Source organism: Canis lupus, chromosome 10 (genome assembly GCF_011100685.1).
Source record: "Canis lupus familiaris isolate Mischka breed German Shepherd chromosome 10, alternate assembly UU_Cfam_GSD_1.0, whole genome shotgun sequence".
NCBI lineage: Eukaryota > Metazoa > Chordata > Mammalia > Carnivora > Canidae > Canis > Canis lupus.
The window spans coordinates 60,937,426-60,956,209 of NC_049231.1; the positions used below are offsets into that span (position 1 = coordinate 60,937,426).

The 18,784-nt window shown below is 36.7% G+C and overlaps 2 long non-coding RNA genes across 25 annotated transcripts in view; one reads left to right on the forward strand and one right to left on the reverse strand.

Annotated features, from left to right (window-relative positions):
* LOC102154692 overlaps positions 1-18,784 on the reverse strand; it is a 160,221-nt gene that overhangs the window by 137,381 nt on the left and 4,056 nt on the right. For 14 of the 16 annotated variants that reach the window (XR_005366082.1, XR_005366080.1, XR_005366079.1 and 11 more), the window contains exons 3-6: positions 18,365-18,519; positions 17,509-17,606; positions 16,314-16,407; positions 15,624-15,718 (exon numbers count right to left, since the gene is read on the reverse strand). This is a non-coding gene — a long non-coding RNA (uncharacterized LOC102154692). The remainder of the gene's footprint in view (positions 1-15,623; positions 15,719-16,313; positions 16,408-17,508; positions 17,607-18,364; positions 18,520-18,784) is intronic. The other 2 variants (XR_005366084.1, XR_005366078.1) reach the window with 2 other exon arrangements.
* The window catches only part of LOC102154794, a 32,401-nt gene that overhangs the window by 6,206 nt on the left and 7,411 nt on the right, over positions 1-18,784 (forward strand). For 5 of the 9 annotated variants that reach the window (XR_005366041.1, XR_005366039.1, XR_005366044.1 and 2 more), the window contains exons 2-3: positions 9,960-10,076; positions 14,100-14,255. This is a non-coding gene — a long non-coding RNA (uncharacterized LOC102154794). Of the gene's footprint in view, positions 1-9,959; positions 10,077-12,252; positions 12,313-14,099; positions 14,256-16,204; positions 16,402-18,784 lie in introns of those variants that run through there. The other 4 variants (XR_005366038.1, XR_005366045.1, XR_005366043.1 and 1 more) reach the window with 3 other exon arrangements.

The window sequence follows — 18,784 nt, forward strand, 5'->3', positions numbered from 1 at the left end:
CTCCCTCAGACCTCATTTTCACATAACACAGCCTGCTTCACTTGGACTAGTCCTGTATCTCTCTGCTACCTCATTAAATTTTATTTAACTTCTAAGGCCCAGATTAAATTTTCTTCATAAATCAGCTCATGCCAACTGGGGTCTACACTGGCTCTGTTTTTTTCTGAACAACAATACTTATTGTGTAAAGCATAACTCTTGTGTTAGAAACATAGAAAGTACTCAGTAATTAAGCTGCAAGAGAGCTGACACTCAGAATGATATCTTATTTCCCTTCTTGCCCAAGGAAGAACTGATCTCCTTCATTTTCACTCCTCTATAAAGCAGATGCCCAGGCTAACTGACAACCCAGTCTGCCTTGGTTTACCTCTACAGAAGAGTGTGTTCTAATTGTGGAATGGCCCCTCTGTGTATGGCTTTATGTTTGTGATGACCAACGCTCTTCCCCCTGTTATCTGTTCCAAACTACTCTCACTGCACCAATCATGATTTCTTCCAAAAAAATGAAATTCACAGGCAATAAATAATTGAATATTTCAATTATTCTAAGTAGCTACTCTCTTGCCACAAAAACAAGGAAATATGGAAGTGCATCCGTGCTCACAGTTTTGTTGTGTTTTTTAGCAAACTTTACCTTTTTGTTGTTGATCTCTGGCTCATAGGTGCTACAGTATTCAACAAATGTTTAGTGAGCATCTATTGTGCAAGGCTCTAAGAAAAAAAAAAGTAAGATAGCTCTACCTTCAAAGAGCTTTCTATAAATAATCAATTGGTGTAGCCCATTAAAAAGATAAGATAATAAAATAAATAAGATAATAAAACAATAAGATAATAAAATAAAATAAAAAATAAAAATTAGTAAGATGTTTGGAAAGCTGATACATAGAAAACCAAGAGAAATTAAAGTTTTCTATGAATCCTAGTAATTCTCCCAGGACCAAGTTTAAGGAATAAAGGGAAAAATATTTACCATTTTGTTACAACTATCCTAATTGTTCTTTTTTTAATTTGGGCAGGGCTGAGGTGTCCAACCTAGGTGAATAGTAGTAAAGCACTTCAAAAGATAGGGAGAATTAAGGATTTCTATAAGATCTAGAAGAACAATTATAGCCAGTATTAACTACCCTTAGCTATGGGAGAGAGGGGCCCTGCCTTACCCTGGGCTTTAGAAGTTCTTGCTCTAGCTCTCTCAGCTCATACTTCTCCCCACAGCGGGAAGAGTTTGTGAGGCTAAGGTAACAACCCTTTTAGAAAATGGTCCAGGTATCAGGATTCTGAATTCCCCAACTGCCTGGTATGTGCCTCCAGGCCAGAGGGGCCAAGGGGTGCTGTTGGTATGGAGTGTGGATGGGGATGAGCTGTATGCATTGAGATGCTTCCACACGTACACTAGGGCTTCTAATAGTGCAGGATAAAGTAAGGGTAAGAAAGAAAAGGGGGCTGGTTAGGGCCATGAGTTGTGGGCTGGCCCTCTCTACACCATCATTTTCCGTGGAACTCCAAAGAATCCAAGAATTCTAGGATCATATCTGAGCTTAGGGATCATTGTGAAGGTATACATCTAAAGGTAGGAAGACCGAATACATGTTATTTAACAGTTCATTAACTTGATTTATGACTTTTAAACATTAAAGGTAGCATGTGTCAGTCTGCATATTTATTCTTGCCCTAGCCTCCATGTGAGCACTAAGGCTGAATATAGCCATATGCACATATGAAACCGGGTTTGACCCAGACTGCCATTCCTCAAGAAATCACTCCAGGTTCTTTCTCCAGCCTCCCTACACTCTCCTTTACTTCCTGGACTGTTTCTAGCATAGCGCTGCCTCCCTGCCTGACCCAATGAGAGTGGGATACTTGTTTGGACCATTGGTTTGGTCTCTACTTTTTTCTTCTCTCTGAATGCTATCTTCCTTTTTCCACATTTTTGGGTTTCTAATGTTTGAAGCCAGGTTTCATTCTACTTTCTTGCTCAAAAATCTCAAACTCAAATGAGATTTGTTTTAGAGCCAGTTGCATCTTCAGTGGCTGCCATGTGTCGTTGCCACAAACCTCAGCTATTCTCTGTTACAATACATGATAAGCCTTTCTTTGGTATGAAAAAAAGAAAAAAGAAAGAAAAAAGGAAAGAAAAACAAATCCTCAAAAAGAAAACCCAGTGTGTTCACAATTGACGTAAAGAAGCAAAAGGGAAGAGAAGTGAAAGTATTCACTCAAAAACTTTTGAAAGCATGAAAGCTTCAAGTGATGATATTTAGTGATGGCTGAGATGTATGGCTTGCACAGGAAGCTCTGTGGCATATGCAATCATCATGTACTGTACCCTTTGTATATATCAAAGTTTATCATAAAGTCAATTCTGATAAACTCCAAATATTTTAGTAGATTAATAGTTTTAAAATTAATTAATTACCTGATTCATTAATTAATTGTACAAATATTCATCTAGTGTCTGTCAAATAGACTAGCTGGTATGTTCCAAAATAAGTCCACCATGGCTGTTCCATGATACATAGAAGGACTTCGTGTCACAGCTATCATGAAAAAAATCAGCTCCTCTTTCTACTGTTTTACACAACTGAAGCTCCCCCTTAAACATTAGCATGTCTTACTTTAACTCTTTTTGATGGAAATATTTCTAAGGTATCCTCATTTCCTTAGTGTATACTAAATGTTCTTTAATCACTCATAAAGTCAATCGCTGTCTTAATTAATTTTTGATTCTGTGGTGTACTCAGAAAATTTCAATGTATAGATAGCAGTCTGTTTGGTTTTTTATTTGTAACATATAATTTTTTAACCTACTCTTGCTCATCATTTCTATTCTTGCACCTTCTCTAGTACTTCTACTCCTTTTTTTAAAATATTTTTTTCTTTATTTATGATGGTCACACAGAGAGAGAGAGAGAGAGAGAGAGAGAGAGGCAGAGACACAGGCAGAGGGAGAAGCAGGCTCCATGCACCGGGAGCCCGACATGGGACTCGATCCTGGGTCTCCAGGATCGCGCCCTGGGCCAAAGGCAGGCGCCAAACTGCTGTGCCACCCAGGGATCCCTCGCTACTCCTTTTAATGTTCTTCTCACCTTTTAACTGGGAAACCAGATTTGGTAAAACTTTTTCCAAAATAGCAGTGAGTGTCTGACATATTGTTTATGACATTTAGTACACTAATTTTACACATCTCTTTTAGCCGCTTAAGACTGGTTTTGATTGTTTCCTATTTCTCAGGTGTATTGAGAAGAGAACTTATGGATGAATAGTAACTAGATAAATGAGATATTATTAAAATGTTTCTAAATATATTACAAAACATGTCACAAGATACCTGGCTAGTTTGGAAAATATTATTTTCTTAAAGAGGCTAATTCAGTGAAATTGCTTTGATTGAATTGACTGATTATTAACCAGGTCAGTGCACTCAATTGTCTGTATGTCTACATCTAGTATTAAGAATATATTTTGCCTCCTAAATACTCTGCAACTCAAACCCTGAAATATCTATAAAGCTTGTAAAACAAAGATATTAAAATGGGCTAAGAGATCAACCTCCAGTATGATAGTATGAGATAAATGTTGGCCAGCTCCCCAGTGAAACTGGTGAAAATTATTTTTTTAAAAAAATGAAAGTGTCTGGAATTCTTAGTGGGCAAAGAGCTTATAAAGATACTATTGAAAAATATCTATGAAAATTTGGTAATAAAAATAAGAGTATATGGTATTTCAACCAAGATCACTCTCTCTCTCTCTTCCACTCCAGTTCTGTGAGGGGGAGATTCCCCTCCAGATTAGTGTCACTGAGAACACAAGGTTCCCTCTCCACCCAGGACGCAGAGAGAGGTCTTCTTCCTAGCAGGAGCAGAATGCCAGCATTTTTAATCCAGTCCCAACTGTCTTATGGCTGAGGCTAGATCCCAGATTAGAGCAGTTGAGAAAGAGGGACTCATTCTTTGCACCCAGCCTCCAATGTATAATGGAGGCTCCACTGCTACCCAAATTACTCTTTCTCTGGCTCATGGACCATGGTTTCACACCAGAAGAAGCAAGCTGAGAGAATCTCAGTTCTCTGCTCCCTCCCCATGGAGTTGTTGATTCCCAGAATAGAGGTGACCTTGAAGAGATACTTGCCATTTCCCTTCCCTCAGATCCCTGGTGCACAGACTTTTGACTGGGGAGAAAAGCAGGCCATGATGCAGATAGCTCTGTATCTCTTTCTAGGCAACTACCTTCTTTTGCAAGCTAGAATGAAGAAATTCAAGCCTAAAGGCACTCTTAAGAACAGGAGAGGTTGTGGTGCAAGGCAATTGGGAGGAGATTTGAAGATACAGGTTAAACTGTAGGCCAACTAGTTTGCAGAAGAGAACAGGGAACAATACAACTGGGAAGAGCCCTCCAAGGATCAGAACAAAAATCAAACCCTGATCTCAGAAACTACTCTTTCAAAGCAGCCAAAACCTGCAAGGATTAGTTTGTAGAGCAATTTATATCCCAGGGCATTATTAAATGCAATAATCAGTGGGCAATTAGTGGAGTTTAACAGCTAAATGTGGTCAGGGAAGGAGAGGGAGAGTCCTACCAATGCCACTATCATTCTGGGTGGCTATGAACACATCCAAATCTGTGCATCCCCGAGAAACAACACTGATATCAGAAAAAAGATAGATTTTAAAACAAAAAAAAAAATAATACTAGAAATAGAGATATTTTATAGTGATACAAGAGTCAATCCATCAAAAATATAACTATATACATATACACTAAATAATAATGAGTGCCAAAATTCATGAAGCAAAAATTGACAGAAATAAAAAGAGAAATAGTTCCACAACAGCAAGTGAAGACTACAATACCCCACACTCACTAATGGAAACAACAAATAGACAGAAAATGAACCAGGGAATATAAGACTATACAACAATGTAAACCAACTAGACCTAAAAGATAACCATAGAACACTTAACTAAAAACAACAGAATGTATGGTCTTTCCAAATGCACACAGAACATTCTCCAGGATAAGCCATAAGCTCGGCAATAAAACAAATATCAATAAATTATAAGGGCAGAAATAACATAAAGTATGCTCCTGAACCACAATGGAATAAAATTAGAGATTAATAACAGGAAAATAATTGTAAAATTCACAAAATACGGAAATTAAACAACACTCTGCTAAATGACCAATAAGGTAGAGAAGAAATCAGAAGGGAAATTAGAAAGTATTTTTAGATGAATGAAAATGAAGACAAAACATACCAAAACTTATAGGATGCAGCTAAAGCAGTGTTGAGAGAGAAATAAATAGCAGTAATGGTCTATATTAAGAAAGAAGAAGTATGTCAAATGAATAATTTTCCCCTTTCAGACACTGAAAAATAAGAAGGGCAAATTGAATCTAAAGAAGGCAGAAGGAAGGAAATAATAAATATTATAGCTGAAATTAATGAAATTGAGACTAGAAAAAAATGACAAAATTGATGAAGCCAAAGCTGGTGTTTTGATCAACAAAGTTTACAAACATTTAGCTAAATTGTCAGGAACAAAAGAGAGGAGGATCAAAGTTTCAGAATTATAAATAAAAGAGAAGACATTACTACTGACCCTATAGAAATAAAAAAAAAAGATTATAAAGAACTACTGTAAACAATTGCATGCCAACAAATTAGATTAACTGGACTAATTCCTAGCAAGACACAAAATACCAAAACTGACTCAAGAAGAAATAGACAACCTAATAGACAATAGGCTTATACCAAGTGAGAAATTAAAGCAGTAATCAAAAACTTAACAAGAAAGGAAAACTCAGGCCAAGATGGCTTTACCACTGCATTTTACCAAATACTTAAAGAAAAATTAATGCCTATTCTTCACAAACTCTTCCAAAAAGTAAAGAGAAGACTTCCCAACTCATTCTGTGAGGTCAGTATTAACCTGATACCAAAGCCAACATCATCACACACATGAAAGAAAAATACAAATCAATACCGCTAATGAATATGATGCAAAGACCCTCAACAGAAACTAGCAAACCAAATCCAGCAACATATATAGAGAATTATATGCCATAATACAAAAATGGTGCTGGGTAACCACATGCAAAACGATAAAGTCAAACCCTTTACTCACACTATCTACAAAAATTAAGTCAACGTGGATCAAAGACCTAAATATAAGAGTTAAAGCTATAATACTTTTAGAAGAAAACAGGGATTTGTAAATCTTCATGACATTGGATTTGGCAATGAATTCTTAGATATGATACCAAACACACAAGTAGTAAAAGAAAAATATAGATAAATTGGACTTTATCAAAAGAAAACATTTTCATGCAAAAGACACCATCAAAACAGTGACACTCCAAAGAGTGAGAAAGAATATTTTCAAAGCATGTATCAGATAAGGGATTTGTATCCAGAATTTATAAAGAACTCTTACAATTCAATAGTAAATAGACAACTAAAGGTTTTAAAAATGGGCAAAGGGTCTGAATAGATATTTCTCCAAGGAAGATTTAAAAATGGTCACAAAGCACATGAAAGGATATTCAACATTATCTTCAGGCAAATGTATCTAGAAAGCTAGAATTAAAATAATAACTGGTATATAGTCAAATGCTCTATTTCTAAGCTATACCTTCAACAAGAACTGGTATGGATGTGGAGAAATCAGAACCCTCATATACTAATGGAAAATAAAATGATGTTGCCACTTTGGAAGATAGTCTGATTATTTCTAAGACCATCAAATAGAGATTCTAAATGACCCAGAAATTCCATTCCTACATATGTAACAAACAAATAAAAACATTTCCATGTAGAAACTTATACATGAAGGTTTATAGCAGTATTATTTGTAATGGCCAAAATGTGTAAACATCCCAAATGTCCATCAATGGATAAATGAACAAAATTTAGTATGTCCATATGATGAAAAATTAAAATTATTCAACAAAAAAGGATTGGAATAATAAAATGTGCTATAACACAGATGAATCTTGAAAACATTTATGCTGAGCAAAAGAAGCCAAGCATACAAAAACCATATATCAGTCAATTAATCTGAAAGTTCTGGACAGGGAAATCTATAGAGATGAAAAGTCTATTTGTAGTTTCTTAGTGATGGGAGTGGGGGGTAAGGCATAGTGAGATGACAGATAAATGGTATAGGGTTTCTTTTTAAGGTGATAGGAATATTCTGAAATATGGCTGGATATCTTTGTGACTATACTAAATAAAATCCATCAAATTATAAGTACCATAATAAAAACAATTGATAAATTTGACCACATATAATATTTAAATATCTGTATTATAAAAGAAACCAAAGTTAAAAGAAATTAAACTGAATAGAAGTTATCTTAAAAATTTAACAGAAATAAAAGTATAGTATTAATAATCTATAAATAACTTCTGCAAATTAATAAAAACGACAAATGAGCAGAGAATTTAAGTGCCATTTTACAGAAGAGGAACAGTGAATATGAGTCAAATGAAAAGAATTTCAGCCTCAACGGGTACTCATGAAATATAAGTATTAAATAATGAGACAATTTCCTACTCACAAAATTAACAAAAATACAAAGTCTAAGAGCACCAATGTTGGCATTGAAGTGGAGAAACAGAACCTCCACATTCAGACTAGTGGGTCTATAAGCTGGTATAACCGATTTGGAAAGCCATTTAATCAAATGTCATAATCTATGTCCTGGTAATTTGACTCCTAGTTATACTCCCTAAAATAAGTCAAGCATATGAACTGAAGAAGACACATATAAGATGTTCATTGTAGCACTGTTTCTAATTGCAAAAACCTAGAAACAACACAAATGTCCATGAGCAGGAAATTCATGATATATTTACCATGGGACAGTAGACATCAGTTAAAATGAGAAGCCAAGGGCATATACGACAATAGAAATAGATCTTAAAAAAACATGTTGAGTAAAATTAAGGCAATTGCCAAATTGCCAAATGATACATATTTAAATAAAATTTTAAATCTTTCAAAAGTATTAGTCCACAAATACACACACAAAAGTTAATATAAGTGCACAAGTAAAAGGGCAAAAACACATGGGACTGATAAACATTGAATTAATAATAATCATCATCTCATTGAGAAAGTCTATGGAATGGAACTGGAAAGGTGTTTACAGAGGGAATGCTATTTTTAAAAGTCTAAAGCAAATGTGTCATAATGTTAGGATTTAATGGAAAGGCAAAGCAAAAACGTAGTGTAGGATGAGAATTATGTGCACAGGTTCTGAACCAGAGTGCTTTGTTTCAAATTTGTCCTCTGCTACCTACAATCTGTGTGACTTTATGCAAAGTACTTAACTCCATGCTCACTCAGAAAATCAGGATGATAATAATAGTACCACATAATAGGGGTGTTCTGAGAATTTAATGAGTCAATATGTGTAAAAATTCAGATGAATGCTTGGCATGTAGTGTTTAATATTTTTATTTGTAAGCTGCATAATTAAGCCTCAATATTTATTTTTCTATTCTAGTTTCTCTGTTTGAAATATCACACAATAAAAATACTATTATTTCTTAAATTATACCAGACTTTACATGGGAAGAAAAGGCAGAGAGGGGCTATCCACAGAGACACATTTGATATAAGCTGATCAGTCTCTGCTTTATAACCTGGATATTTAAATTTCTGAGAAATAAAAGTTAATTACAGGTAAATATTCTACCAATTAAGGCAATGACTACACCAGGTAGCCACTTACTGAGTTAAAAAGTATTTGGTAAGTTGTCCTCTGCTTGTCTAGCTTTTCCTTATGCAGTAGACAAGCTTAAAAAAAAAAATCAAGCAATAGTCAACAGATTCCCTGCCCTTATTAGCATACAGTGTGTTCAAAATAACCAGAGAACAAGGCAAGGAATTATATAAATGGCATATTTTATGACCCTGTGTACTGGAGTAATGCAGTGATGAGAAAGGGCTGTTTGGCAGGAATAATCAAAGAAGGTTGATGGGTTGGTGGGGTTGGGTGTTTGTTTGTTTGTTTGTTTTATGTGAAGATAAAAATCAGGAAGACAGGAAACTGTATAAGAAGCAAGAATGAACATATCCTGAAAGGGGATTATCTGTTTGCTGGGATCAGAGGGCTTACCCCAGGGGGGCAGGAAAGACTAGCAGGTTAGACAAGCACGGTGGGTGCCATTAATATCAGAACCATACTTTATGAAAGTTAAAGGAGAATTCTTTAAGCGTGACTTCTGGTGGAGTTGATTCTGAGAACCTTTTTACCAGGAAGCAGTTTAGTTTGAATGTCTAAAAAAAGAACTCCGAATTTCATACTTTTGACATAAAGACAAGAAGCTATACCTTGAAGCTATAGATGAAGAAGACATTTGGAAGGATTTTCAACGTGACAGAGCCTCCATTCGAGCAAATACATACATAACTAAAGAAATTTAGTTTTAAAAACAATGGCATATATTTTAGGAGAGGAAAAGCAACTGGCTGTGAAACCTCTCCCCACATCTTTTCTGGAGCTCATGGAGAGAACCCTACAGCAATCTTTACAACTACCCAACAAGCTCTTGGAAATTGGCTTTTTCTGTGATTTAATAACACCATTTACAGGAAACAAAACTTAACTTTTTTAATACTCACTAAGAGAATGAAGGCAGAGGCAGTAGCCAGTGAACAATTCACTATCTTTGTGAAAAACAAACATGTAAATAATCCTTTACTTAATTTCATGAATGTGGTGTGGGAAGGGAGAAGTAAATCCTTTTCAGATACTATGCTGGTGGCTGTAAACACCCTCTCACCCTACCCTGTGGTCTCAGTGGCATGCTGGTGCTAAAGTGAAAATATTCAACCAATTCTAATAGACTGAAAATAAAAATAAACAGCTTAATTACATGGTGGGTGTTTTTGAATGGTTTTCTGAATTTTAAAGTGCTCATCATATGTCTCTATTATTTCACACTCCACAAGACTTCCTCGCTTGGAGTACTCAATGAAGTGAGATGGATGCAACAAATAGCCAGGAAGCATCATGTTTCCAAAGCTAGTATCTCGGCTCATTTCATCATTGAGGAGGGCAGTGAAATGGTAAGCATTGTGGCAACATTGCTGCCCATACTTCTACTTGAATATAATGCGCAGCTCAAAACTTTTATTTCAAATCAGGAGAGGAAGAGACACTGGTTGAGAAATATTTGATTAGTCTTTGGTCAGCTGAGATGTGGATTTTTAGATTTCAGGATATGTTGTAAACTTTCAGAAGACAACCAAATCTATCAAACGTGGTGGCACTGCATTCACAGGAAGCCTACACAAAAGCTTCATGACAACAGTGAAAATACTGTGTCATGTTACTAAAGAAAAATCATTTTGAAAACTCCCTTTCCCTAAAAGTCAATTAGTAGACTATGTGATCCAATCAGGCATCACTTTTTTTGAACTTTTTGGTGTTGAAACTGTGGACAAAGGAGAGAGTGAGAAAGAAAAGAAGAGAGATAAACATAAAGTCAGAGATAGAGATATACAGATAGACAACAGAGACAGAGACAGAGATAGAGGAGGAAAAGGAAGTGAAAAAGGAGGAAGGGAAGGTGAAAGAAAAGAGAGAGTGAATGATGAAAGGGAAGAAAAGAATAAAAGATGAAAGGGAGAAAGTAATGTAGGAAGGAAAGAAGAAATGAAATACAAAACTTTTACAACTAGGAATGCCTGGGTGGCTTAGTTGGTTGAGGTCTGCCTTTGGCTCAGGTCGTGACCCTGGGGCCCTGGGACCTAGTCCCACATCGGGCTCCCTACAGGGAGCCTGCTCCTGCTGCTGACTATGTCTCTGCCTCTCTCTGTGTCTCTCATGAATAAGTGAACAAAATCTTTAAAATAAATTTTTTTTTAACCACTAAAGAAATAATGAATTTCAAAAGTTTTCTTTCAGGAGCTTAAGGATATAATGGAATAAATTAATAACTGGAATTCATCTTTGGAAACTGTCAATTTATTTCTCATAAATACATTAGATGCAATTTTTACATTAGATACAGTTTTAAATCTTTATAATAACAAAAATGTCTTATCTACCATATTCATCGATCTTACTTGTGAATTCCATTTTTTTCCTCAAAGTCAATCTAGGCTGGTCTTTTGTTTTGTTTTGTTTTTAGGATTTTATTTCTATTTATTCATGAGAGATACAGAGAGAGAGGCAGAGACATAGGCAGTGGGAGAAGCAGGCTCCATGCAGGGAGCCCGACGTGGGACTCGATCCCGGGACCCCGGGAGCAGGACCTGAGACAAAGGCAGACACTCAATCACTGAGTCACACAAGAGTCCCTAGGCTGGTCTTTTGAACAGAGGTGATAGAAATATGTGGAAGATATACAAAATGGAATTCTTGCCATGTGTAGGAAAAGAAAAACCGAGTCTACTGTGAGAGAAGTACAAGGCTAATGCACAAAGAGACATGTGGGAAGGGACAGTCTTTTTCTGAATTTCTGACAATTTTCCATTTCCTGTTTCCTGAAGTCTCTTGGGTTCTGAGAAACACTTTTGTTGTTTTTATTTTGTTTTATTGCAGGTACAGATGGTTGATTAATCATATTTCTCAGGTCGTGGCACTTTCTTACAGGTTGATGCCAGGCTCTTTCTTGTTTTATGACTGTGTGTGTGTGTGTGTGTGTGTGTGTGTGTAAGAATATAGGTGAAGTATATACGCATTTTTATTCTCATTTGCCATTCCCATTTTCCTTATTCTCATAACAACCACTTCAAAATAATTAACATATATGCTTGAGATTGAATTTAACATTGGAAGTATATATGGTATCTTGTGTGTATGTATGTTTTTGATTACATATGTGACATCGTGCTTAGAGTTTCCTTTCATCTCTGTGCTTTAGAGATCCATCTACGTTCCTGTGTGTGTGAATCTGTCCATTTGGTTATTTCTAATTGCTACATAAAATTCCACAGTGGGAATCTTTTACATCTTGCATATTTACCTCCTTTATAGATAACTTGTGTTCCATTTTACACTACCCCACATAAATCTAGAGTAAACACCACAGAACATGTCCATTATGGAATTTCACTGTATTGTATTGCTGGATCATAGGCATGTGAATACTCTGTGACAGATACTGCTGGATGTCTGCCCAGGAAATCACAACAGCATCACCATCATCTAGAGTACAAGAAGTCTTATCTCTAACTCTACTAATATTTGCCATTATACAGGTCTAATTTTTTTTTAATTTTTATTTATTTATGATAGTCACACACAGAGAGAGGCAGAGACACAGGCAGAAGGAGAAGCAGGCTCCATGCACGGGAGCCCGACGTGGGATTTGATCCCGGGTCTCCAGGATCGCGCCCTGAGCCAAAGGCAGGCGCTAAACCGCTGCGCCACCCAGGGATCCCCAGGTCTAATTTTTGTAAATCTCCTGGGCATTAAGAGATATCTCTTTCTTATTTTGGCTTTCAATTATCTAATTATTAATGAATTCGAACATCTTATCCTTTAGTTGCTACCACTCACTTTTATCGTTCTGAAACTTGTGTTCATATTCATTCCATTTTTCACAATTGGGTGACCTCTTTCTTTTGAATCATTAATTTCCATAAGTTCTTTATATAGTCAAAATATTTGTTTCATTTTACAGTATCTTCTGTATCTTTAAACTATGATTTCACTCTGTGGTATGTTTTATTGAGCAGATATATATATATAATTTTGGAGTAACCACATTTAGTTGTTCTACAGAACAGCTTTCAAGAAATACATTATTTTCCTTGTTTAAATGCTGTTTCAGAGGACAGGAAAAAAAGAGAAGTCAAAACAACTCACTCATAGAATTAGAAGAGTCTGAATTTAAACAATCAAATAAGATCATTACAAAAAATATACTCCACTTGAATTGTAATACATTACAAAATACTAAACACCAATAAATTTAATACTAATAAATTACTAACTTTTCCTAATAGTGGATTAAAAATAAAATGATTAATGGTTTATTAAGAGAATTCAAAGGTAGTTCAATATTATCTATAATTCAATTATACCTCTAGAAGGAGAGCTATTGCAGGATTTTAAATAACAAAAATCAACAGGCAACACATATTCAAAGGAAAAGATTTAAGTGGATTCACTTTAAGGTTTGGAAAAATAAAAGTATTCTGTTATCTATTGTGTAATGTAGTACTGTGGGCCATTAGCAACTGCATAGGCAATAAAAGAACTATAAGGTGTAAGACTAGGAGAAAAGTCAAAACTTCATTATTCTTCCTAGAATATTAAACAAAATAAGGCAAGTTATTAAAACTAAAGAGAAAATCAAACCAGATTGCCCAACAGAAGATAATTTCCTCCAAAACTAATAGTGTTCTTTGACTATATAAAAATGAACTGGAGACAATTTGAGAAAAACTAAGATTCCATTGACAATGGAAAAAAATCCCCACCAAACAACCAAACCTATTAATTATCTGGATATTAAATTGTTAAAAAACACATGAAAACTCTTTGGAAAGAATTTTAAAAATACAAGAACCGATTTAAGTTTAGCCCATCCTCATAGGTGAAATGGTCTAACTTTGTAAAGTTATTAATTCTGGTCAAATTATCCTATAATTTCAAAACAATCCTTATCAAGGTATCAGCTGGATTTTTAAAAAGAAACTTGATAAATATTATAAACTTAAATGTAAAAATGAATATCTTTGAAAAAAAGTCAAAACTGGGGACTTGACGCTTGGATATTAGGACTTTGAAGCCATGGCAATAAAAACAGTTTTATAGTTCTAAAGGGACAAACATAATAACAGAACAGGCTAGGGAGAGAGGTCAGGGTTGGGTGTCCACAGGCTGCCCTGGTCTCTGGGGAGAAAAGCAATTGGCCCCTAGATGCCTGCAAAATTAGAAGCCTGACCCTCAGGCAGCAGCTTTTAAACTATGCACATAGGCCTCTTTCTGGAAAGACTGGGAGATGGGCATTTCTCTGTGTCTTCTGTGCTGAGCCCTGGCAGGGATAGCTGGTTAGGAACTGTTTCTTTATTTGGGTTGCTAAGTTTTAGATATCATTGCCAAAAGAGACAAAGTTTTCTTTTTCTTTTCTGCAGGCTCCAGAGTAGCATCTGACTTTTTATTTGAAGACAATAAGTCAAGTTTCTTGGGAAATGATTTCAGTTTTAAGGCAGCCAGTTCCATACACAGAGAATTATGGACTGTGGAATTGAAAGAGACTCTGGAGATGACCACTCTGGACAGTTACCGAGGTAGGGAAGGAACACTGCTCAGTTTGGAGGTCCTAGATGCAGAGCTGATGTATTTCCTCAGTGTTCTTATCTTCTGAGGTATAGTTAGCTCCTGTACTGCCTTGGAAATCTCCAGCAGCAAACAGTTTATGTATTCCAACTTGCAGGTGGCAATTATATTGTAAAACTCCAGGTACATATAATTTTCCTCTATGTTTAACGGAAGTGTCCTTCCTCCTTGACCTCGCTTAGTCACTGATTCAAAAATTTTCTGTCAGCAACAGTACTTTTACTAACCACTGAATGCCATTGTTTCATATCGCTGATTTCTAGAACAGCAAAAATGAAGCTCTTCCAATATCCTGTAGAACTTAAAATACTGGCATGACTTTGGATTTTGATTCTTTCAACCATGACTTGGTTTTCAGACTTTCTCCATCTTGGTTTTCTTCCCCTGGATTAAGTGTCCCCATTAAAATATGGCACCCAGAACTGAACAAAATATGCCGGATGTGGTCTGAGCTACAGAGTGTAGGAAAACGATTACTGGTTGTAATTTAGACAAAGGGCTTCTACTAATGCAACCTCTGAATTGGACTTTTTAAAGGCATCTGCCTCAGACTGATGGGTCTTATTAAAGTTGTGGTCAGCTAAATCCTCCAGATCTTTTTCACATGAATTTCTGCCAAGCCAAGTTTCTCCATCCTGTACTTATACAATTAATATTTGAACCTTTATACAGGACATTGCATTTATTGCTATTAAATTTCATCTTATTGGAATTTGCTCAGAATTCCAGCCTGTCAGAACATTTTTGAATGTTGATTGTTGTATTTCTGATCCTTTCCAACTTTGTGCCTTTCAGATTTCATAAATTTCCTTTCCATATTGTCATCAAAATCACTGGTAAACAGGCCTAATGAGACTGGGCCAGAGAGGGAATGAGTGGTTGTCCACTGGCAAATCGAGACTGAAATAAATTATTTGGGTTGATTGTTGAATTCAGCTGACCCACTTTTACTCAGCTTAAATTTCATCATGTACGTTAATTTCAGAGGAAATACTACTGGCTATTTTATTTAAATCAAGTTGTTTCTGCAGATGATTGGCCAACTTTATAATATTATTTGGAGAAAAAAGAAGTTCATTCATTCACTAACACCTACTGTGTGCCAGGCAACACTGTATGCTAGAGAAGTGCCATACGCCATTATAAGGAATTTGAATTTTAATTGTGAGGACAAACCATTAGAGAGTTTATGAGGCGCAGTAAAATGATCTGAGTTCAGGTTTAAAAGATCACTTTGATACTAGGTAGAGAATAGATTGTAGAAGGGCAAGAGAGTGAGCAGGGGACCAGTTATGGAGAGTAATTGAAGAAACACCTACTTCTGTGACAGAAGGTCTAGGTTCTACTCTCAGCTCCGCCACTGATGACAAAAGTTTAGGAGAGATGTTCCAGCGAAAAACAGGGTTTCCCTTATCTGTGAAATAAAAGAGCAAGGTGCTTTGTGAAATAACCTCTACAACACTTACCAGCTCTAATATCCCACACAGCCACAGTTGGATCATCACTAGTTGATTTGTTTTCCGTCAACCCCAGAATGTTTCAGGCTCTACCACAATGCCACGTTCCCTTGGTTTCTGAGATCCATAATCCTCCCTTACTTCAAATCGTGACTTTCTCTGTTGCATGTGATGCTTCAAAAGTTGTGAGGGTTGGATCTTTGGAACAACATCTGCTAATTCTGTATGTGGGCCGGTAATGCGGAACTTACTTCACGCAGATATGTTCTTTTTCACGAATCCCTCACTTGGATGACAATCTTCATTTTACATCATTTAGCTGTTTTCTCTCTGAATACCTTCCTCCTTATTTGGTAGGCCATAGCAAACTAAGAGCTGAATAGTTCTGCCTTTTTGTTATTGACTGTATATTTGGACGTTGTTATATCTGTATGTCATTGTAGATGAATTTGCCGCTGCCACAGCTATCATTGGAGTTACACAGGGCACACACCCAGTGGATGTATTTCTGCAAAAATTAGCTAAAGAGACCTTCTTGCTGCATAGGCCTACCGTAGACCAGGAGTAGTCTCTCCATCTTCAGGAAGAAGTTCATCTTCTGCTGGGTTGTATCATCATCACCCGCATCAGCAGCAACATATTGTTCCTGAAATACATTAAATGTGTAGTATATGCCTGGTACTGAGCTAAAAGATTTATGTGCATTATCTCATTTTATAGGGCAATTTATTCAGACATCCACTCATTCATTTGATTACTATTTATGGTACACCTCGGATGTACCAGATACTGAGCAAGCACGGAGACGTGGGGGTAATCCAAGCAGTTGATTTCCTGCTTCGTATTGTGTGCAGCTAGAGGGAAAAGATAAGCCCTAAACAGGTGATCATAATGAAGTAGATATTATTTTTTGAAAAAAATGCAAGGTCTATAGGTGCTCCTAAGAGATGGACCCACTAGATAACTCCACCTTTTGCTATTTTCTGAATACACCACACACTCTTCTGCTTGAAGATTATTGATTTCCTGCTCCCATTATCTAAGGCTCTCTTCTAGAAATCCATATGGCTTACTCCCACATTTTAGTCATTCAAGTTACAACTTATTATATTGGTGGAGCCTTTTCCTGCCACCTTACTTAATGATGCATCTTCTCTCCTCATGATTTTCTATTCTTTTAGCCACCTGATTTTTCCTCAGGATTCACCAACACCTGAAGGAATATGTATGTCTCCCTCCAACCTACACCTCTAAAAAGTAACTTGCATGAGACCAGAGACTTTGTTTTATTCACTGCCACTTCCAGAGTACAAGGACAATAACTGGCATGTACTAGGTTCTTGCTTGATAAATATCAGCTAAATGGTTGATTGATTGAATGAATAAATGACTGGGTGAATGCTATATGAGAGCCTAGGCAAAAGCTTCAAATTCACCAGGCTGTGCCATAGATCAGGGCCTTGTGTTTTGCCCAACATGAGTAAAAGAGAGACAAGCATCTCTGGCTTAGAAAATGGCCATTTCACATTTGTGTTGGAGGATGGTTGTAAGTCTAAAATCCTGCACAGAGAGAAGAAATAATCTTGAGCAATTTTGTAAAAGAGACAACAGGATTTGTTACAGACAGGTGTTGAGCTGATGAATGAATGTGCACATTTACTAGCAAATGAGTGCATGTCTTGGTTTGTTCCTTTATATAAGATTATTTGCAATATTTCCATTTCCCAGTGTCCTGTGAACCTCTTACCCTTTCCTGGCCGAGTCAGTTCCTCTTCTCGTTTTTCCTAGCCCTCTTTCTACATATATCTGGCCCAGATTCTGTCCTCCCATGTGAACAGCAGAGGACTATAAAAAGAAGGCAAGATCCAAAGTCAAATAGCAACAAGGGTCACAGAAACACACAAAAAAATCAGCTGAATGAGAAGCAGTATGTGGCCTTTGGGAAGCAGCACTGGGGAAGAGAGGAAGGAGCCAAGGGCAGTCTCTTTTCCTAGGCACAAGCTGGCTAGGAAACAAACCAACTTGATAGGGGAGGTATTATCTCTAGAGGTGGAAAGTGAAGAAGCAGAAGGGATGCAATTGATGAGAAAAATCGGGTCCTCACATGGAAAGGCACACCTGGCTTCAGGAAGTCAGGAGACACAGAGATCAAGAGGGTGATAGTAAAGTCTGCAGGGATACCAATAGATCATTAAGGGTGTCCCAGCAACCAGGAGGAAGAGAAGGCAAAAGACCGGAGTTGTGAGGGGAGGGTGAGGGGAGGTGGTTTGGGGAATTGAGAGCATCCCAGAAGAAAGAGCAGAGCCTGGATGAGATCACTCCTCCATTGGAGCAGACCCTGTTTTTTCCCCTTCGCATAACAAGAATCTCAGCATCTCACTCCCTTTCTTCACAGGAGGCAAGGTGAGGTGCCTCGGCAGCAGCAATATTCTTAGGCATCACCAAACAACTGATGAAAAAAATACTCAAACTCGTTTGTGGGTCTCACGAAATAAAAAATATGGTCTTTTTTTTCTTTTCTTTTTTTTTTTTTAAATCTCCCTGGATTTCAGCTATTCCAGTATTTATATGCGGACAGGGCCTCAACTTGCAGCTTCACTCACCTAAGATGAAGGAAAGGAATAGTGGGAAATTATACTGAAGGCCTGTTTTTAAATGTAAATGTACAAATGGGTCTCTCTGGAGAGTCAGCAGAGTTAAGATGTCTTGGCAGGTAAATATCAACATGAGGCCTTCTAAGTCCATTCCTTGTTTCTTCCTTTAAGAAATAAGAGATAATGTTCAGTGAATCACCAGATGGAGAATTTGTTCAGGCAAAATGGCTTTGCAAGTTCCCTTGTAAATCGCCTCTGGCTTCTAAAAAACAGTAGCAAATGTGCCGAAGACTGAATTAGCTAGAACAGAAGTTTCACTTTTTCACTACGAGAATTATCTGGGCCTGAGCAAAAACCTGGACTCCCAGAGTTGGAAGGGATGTGAAAAGACTGTCAACCAGGCCTCTGGTTTTAGTCAGAAAGGCTTAA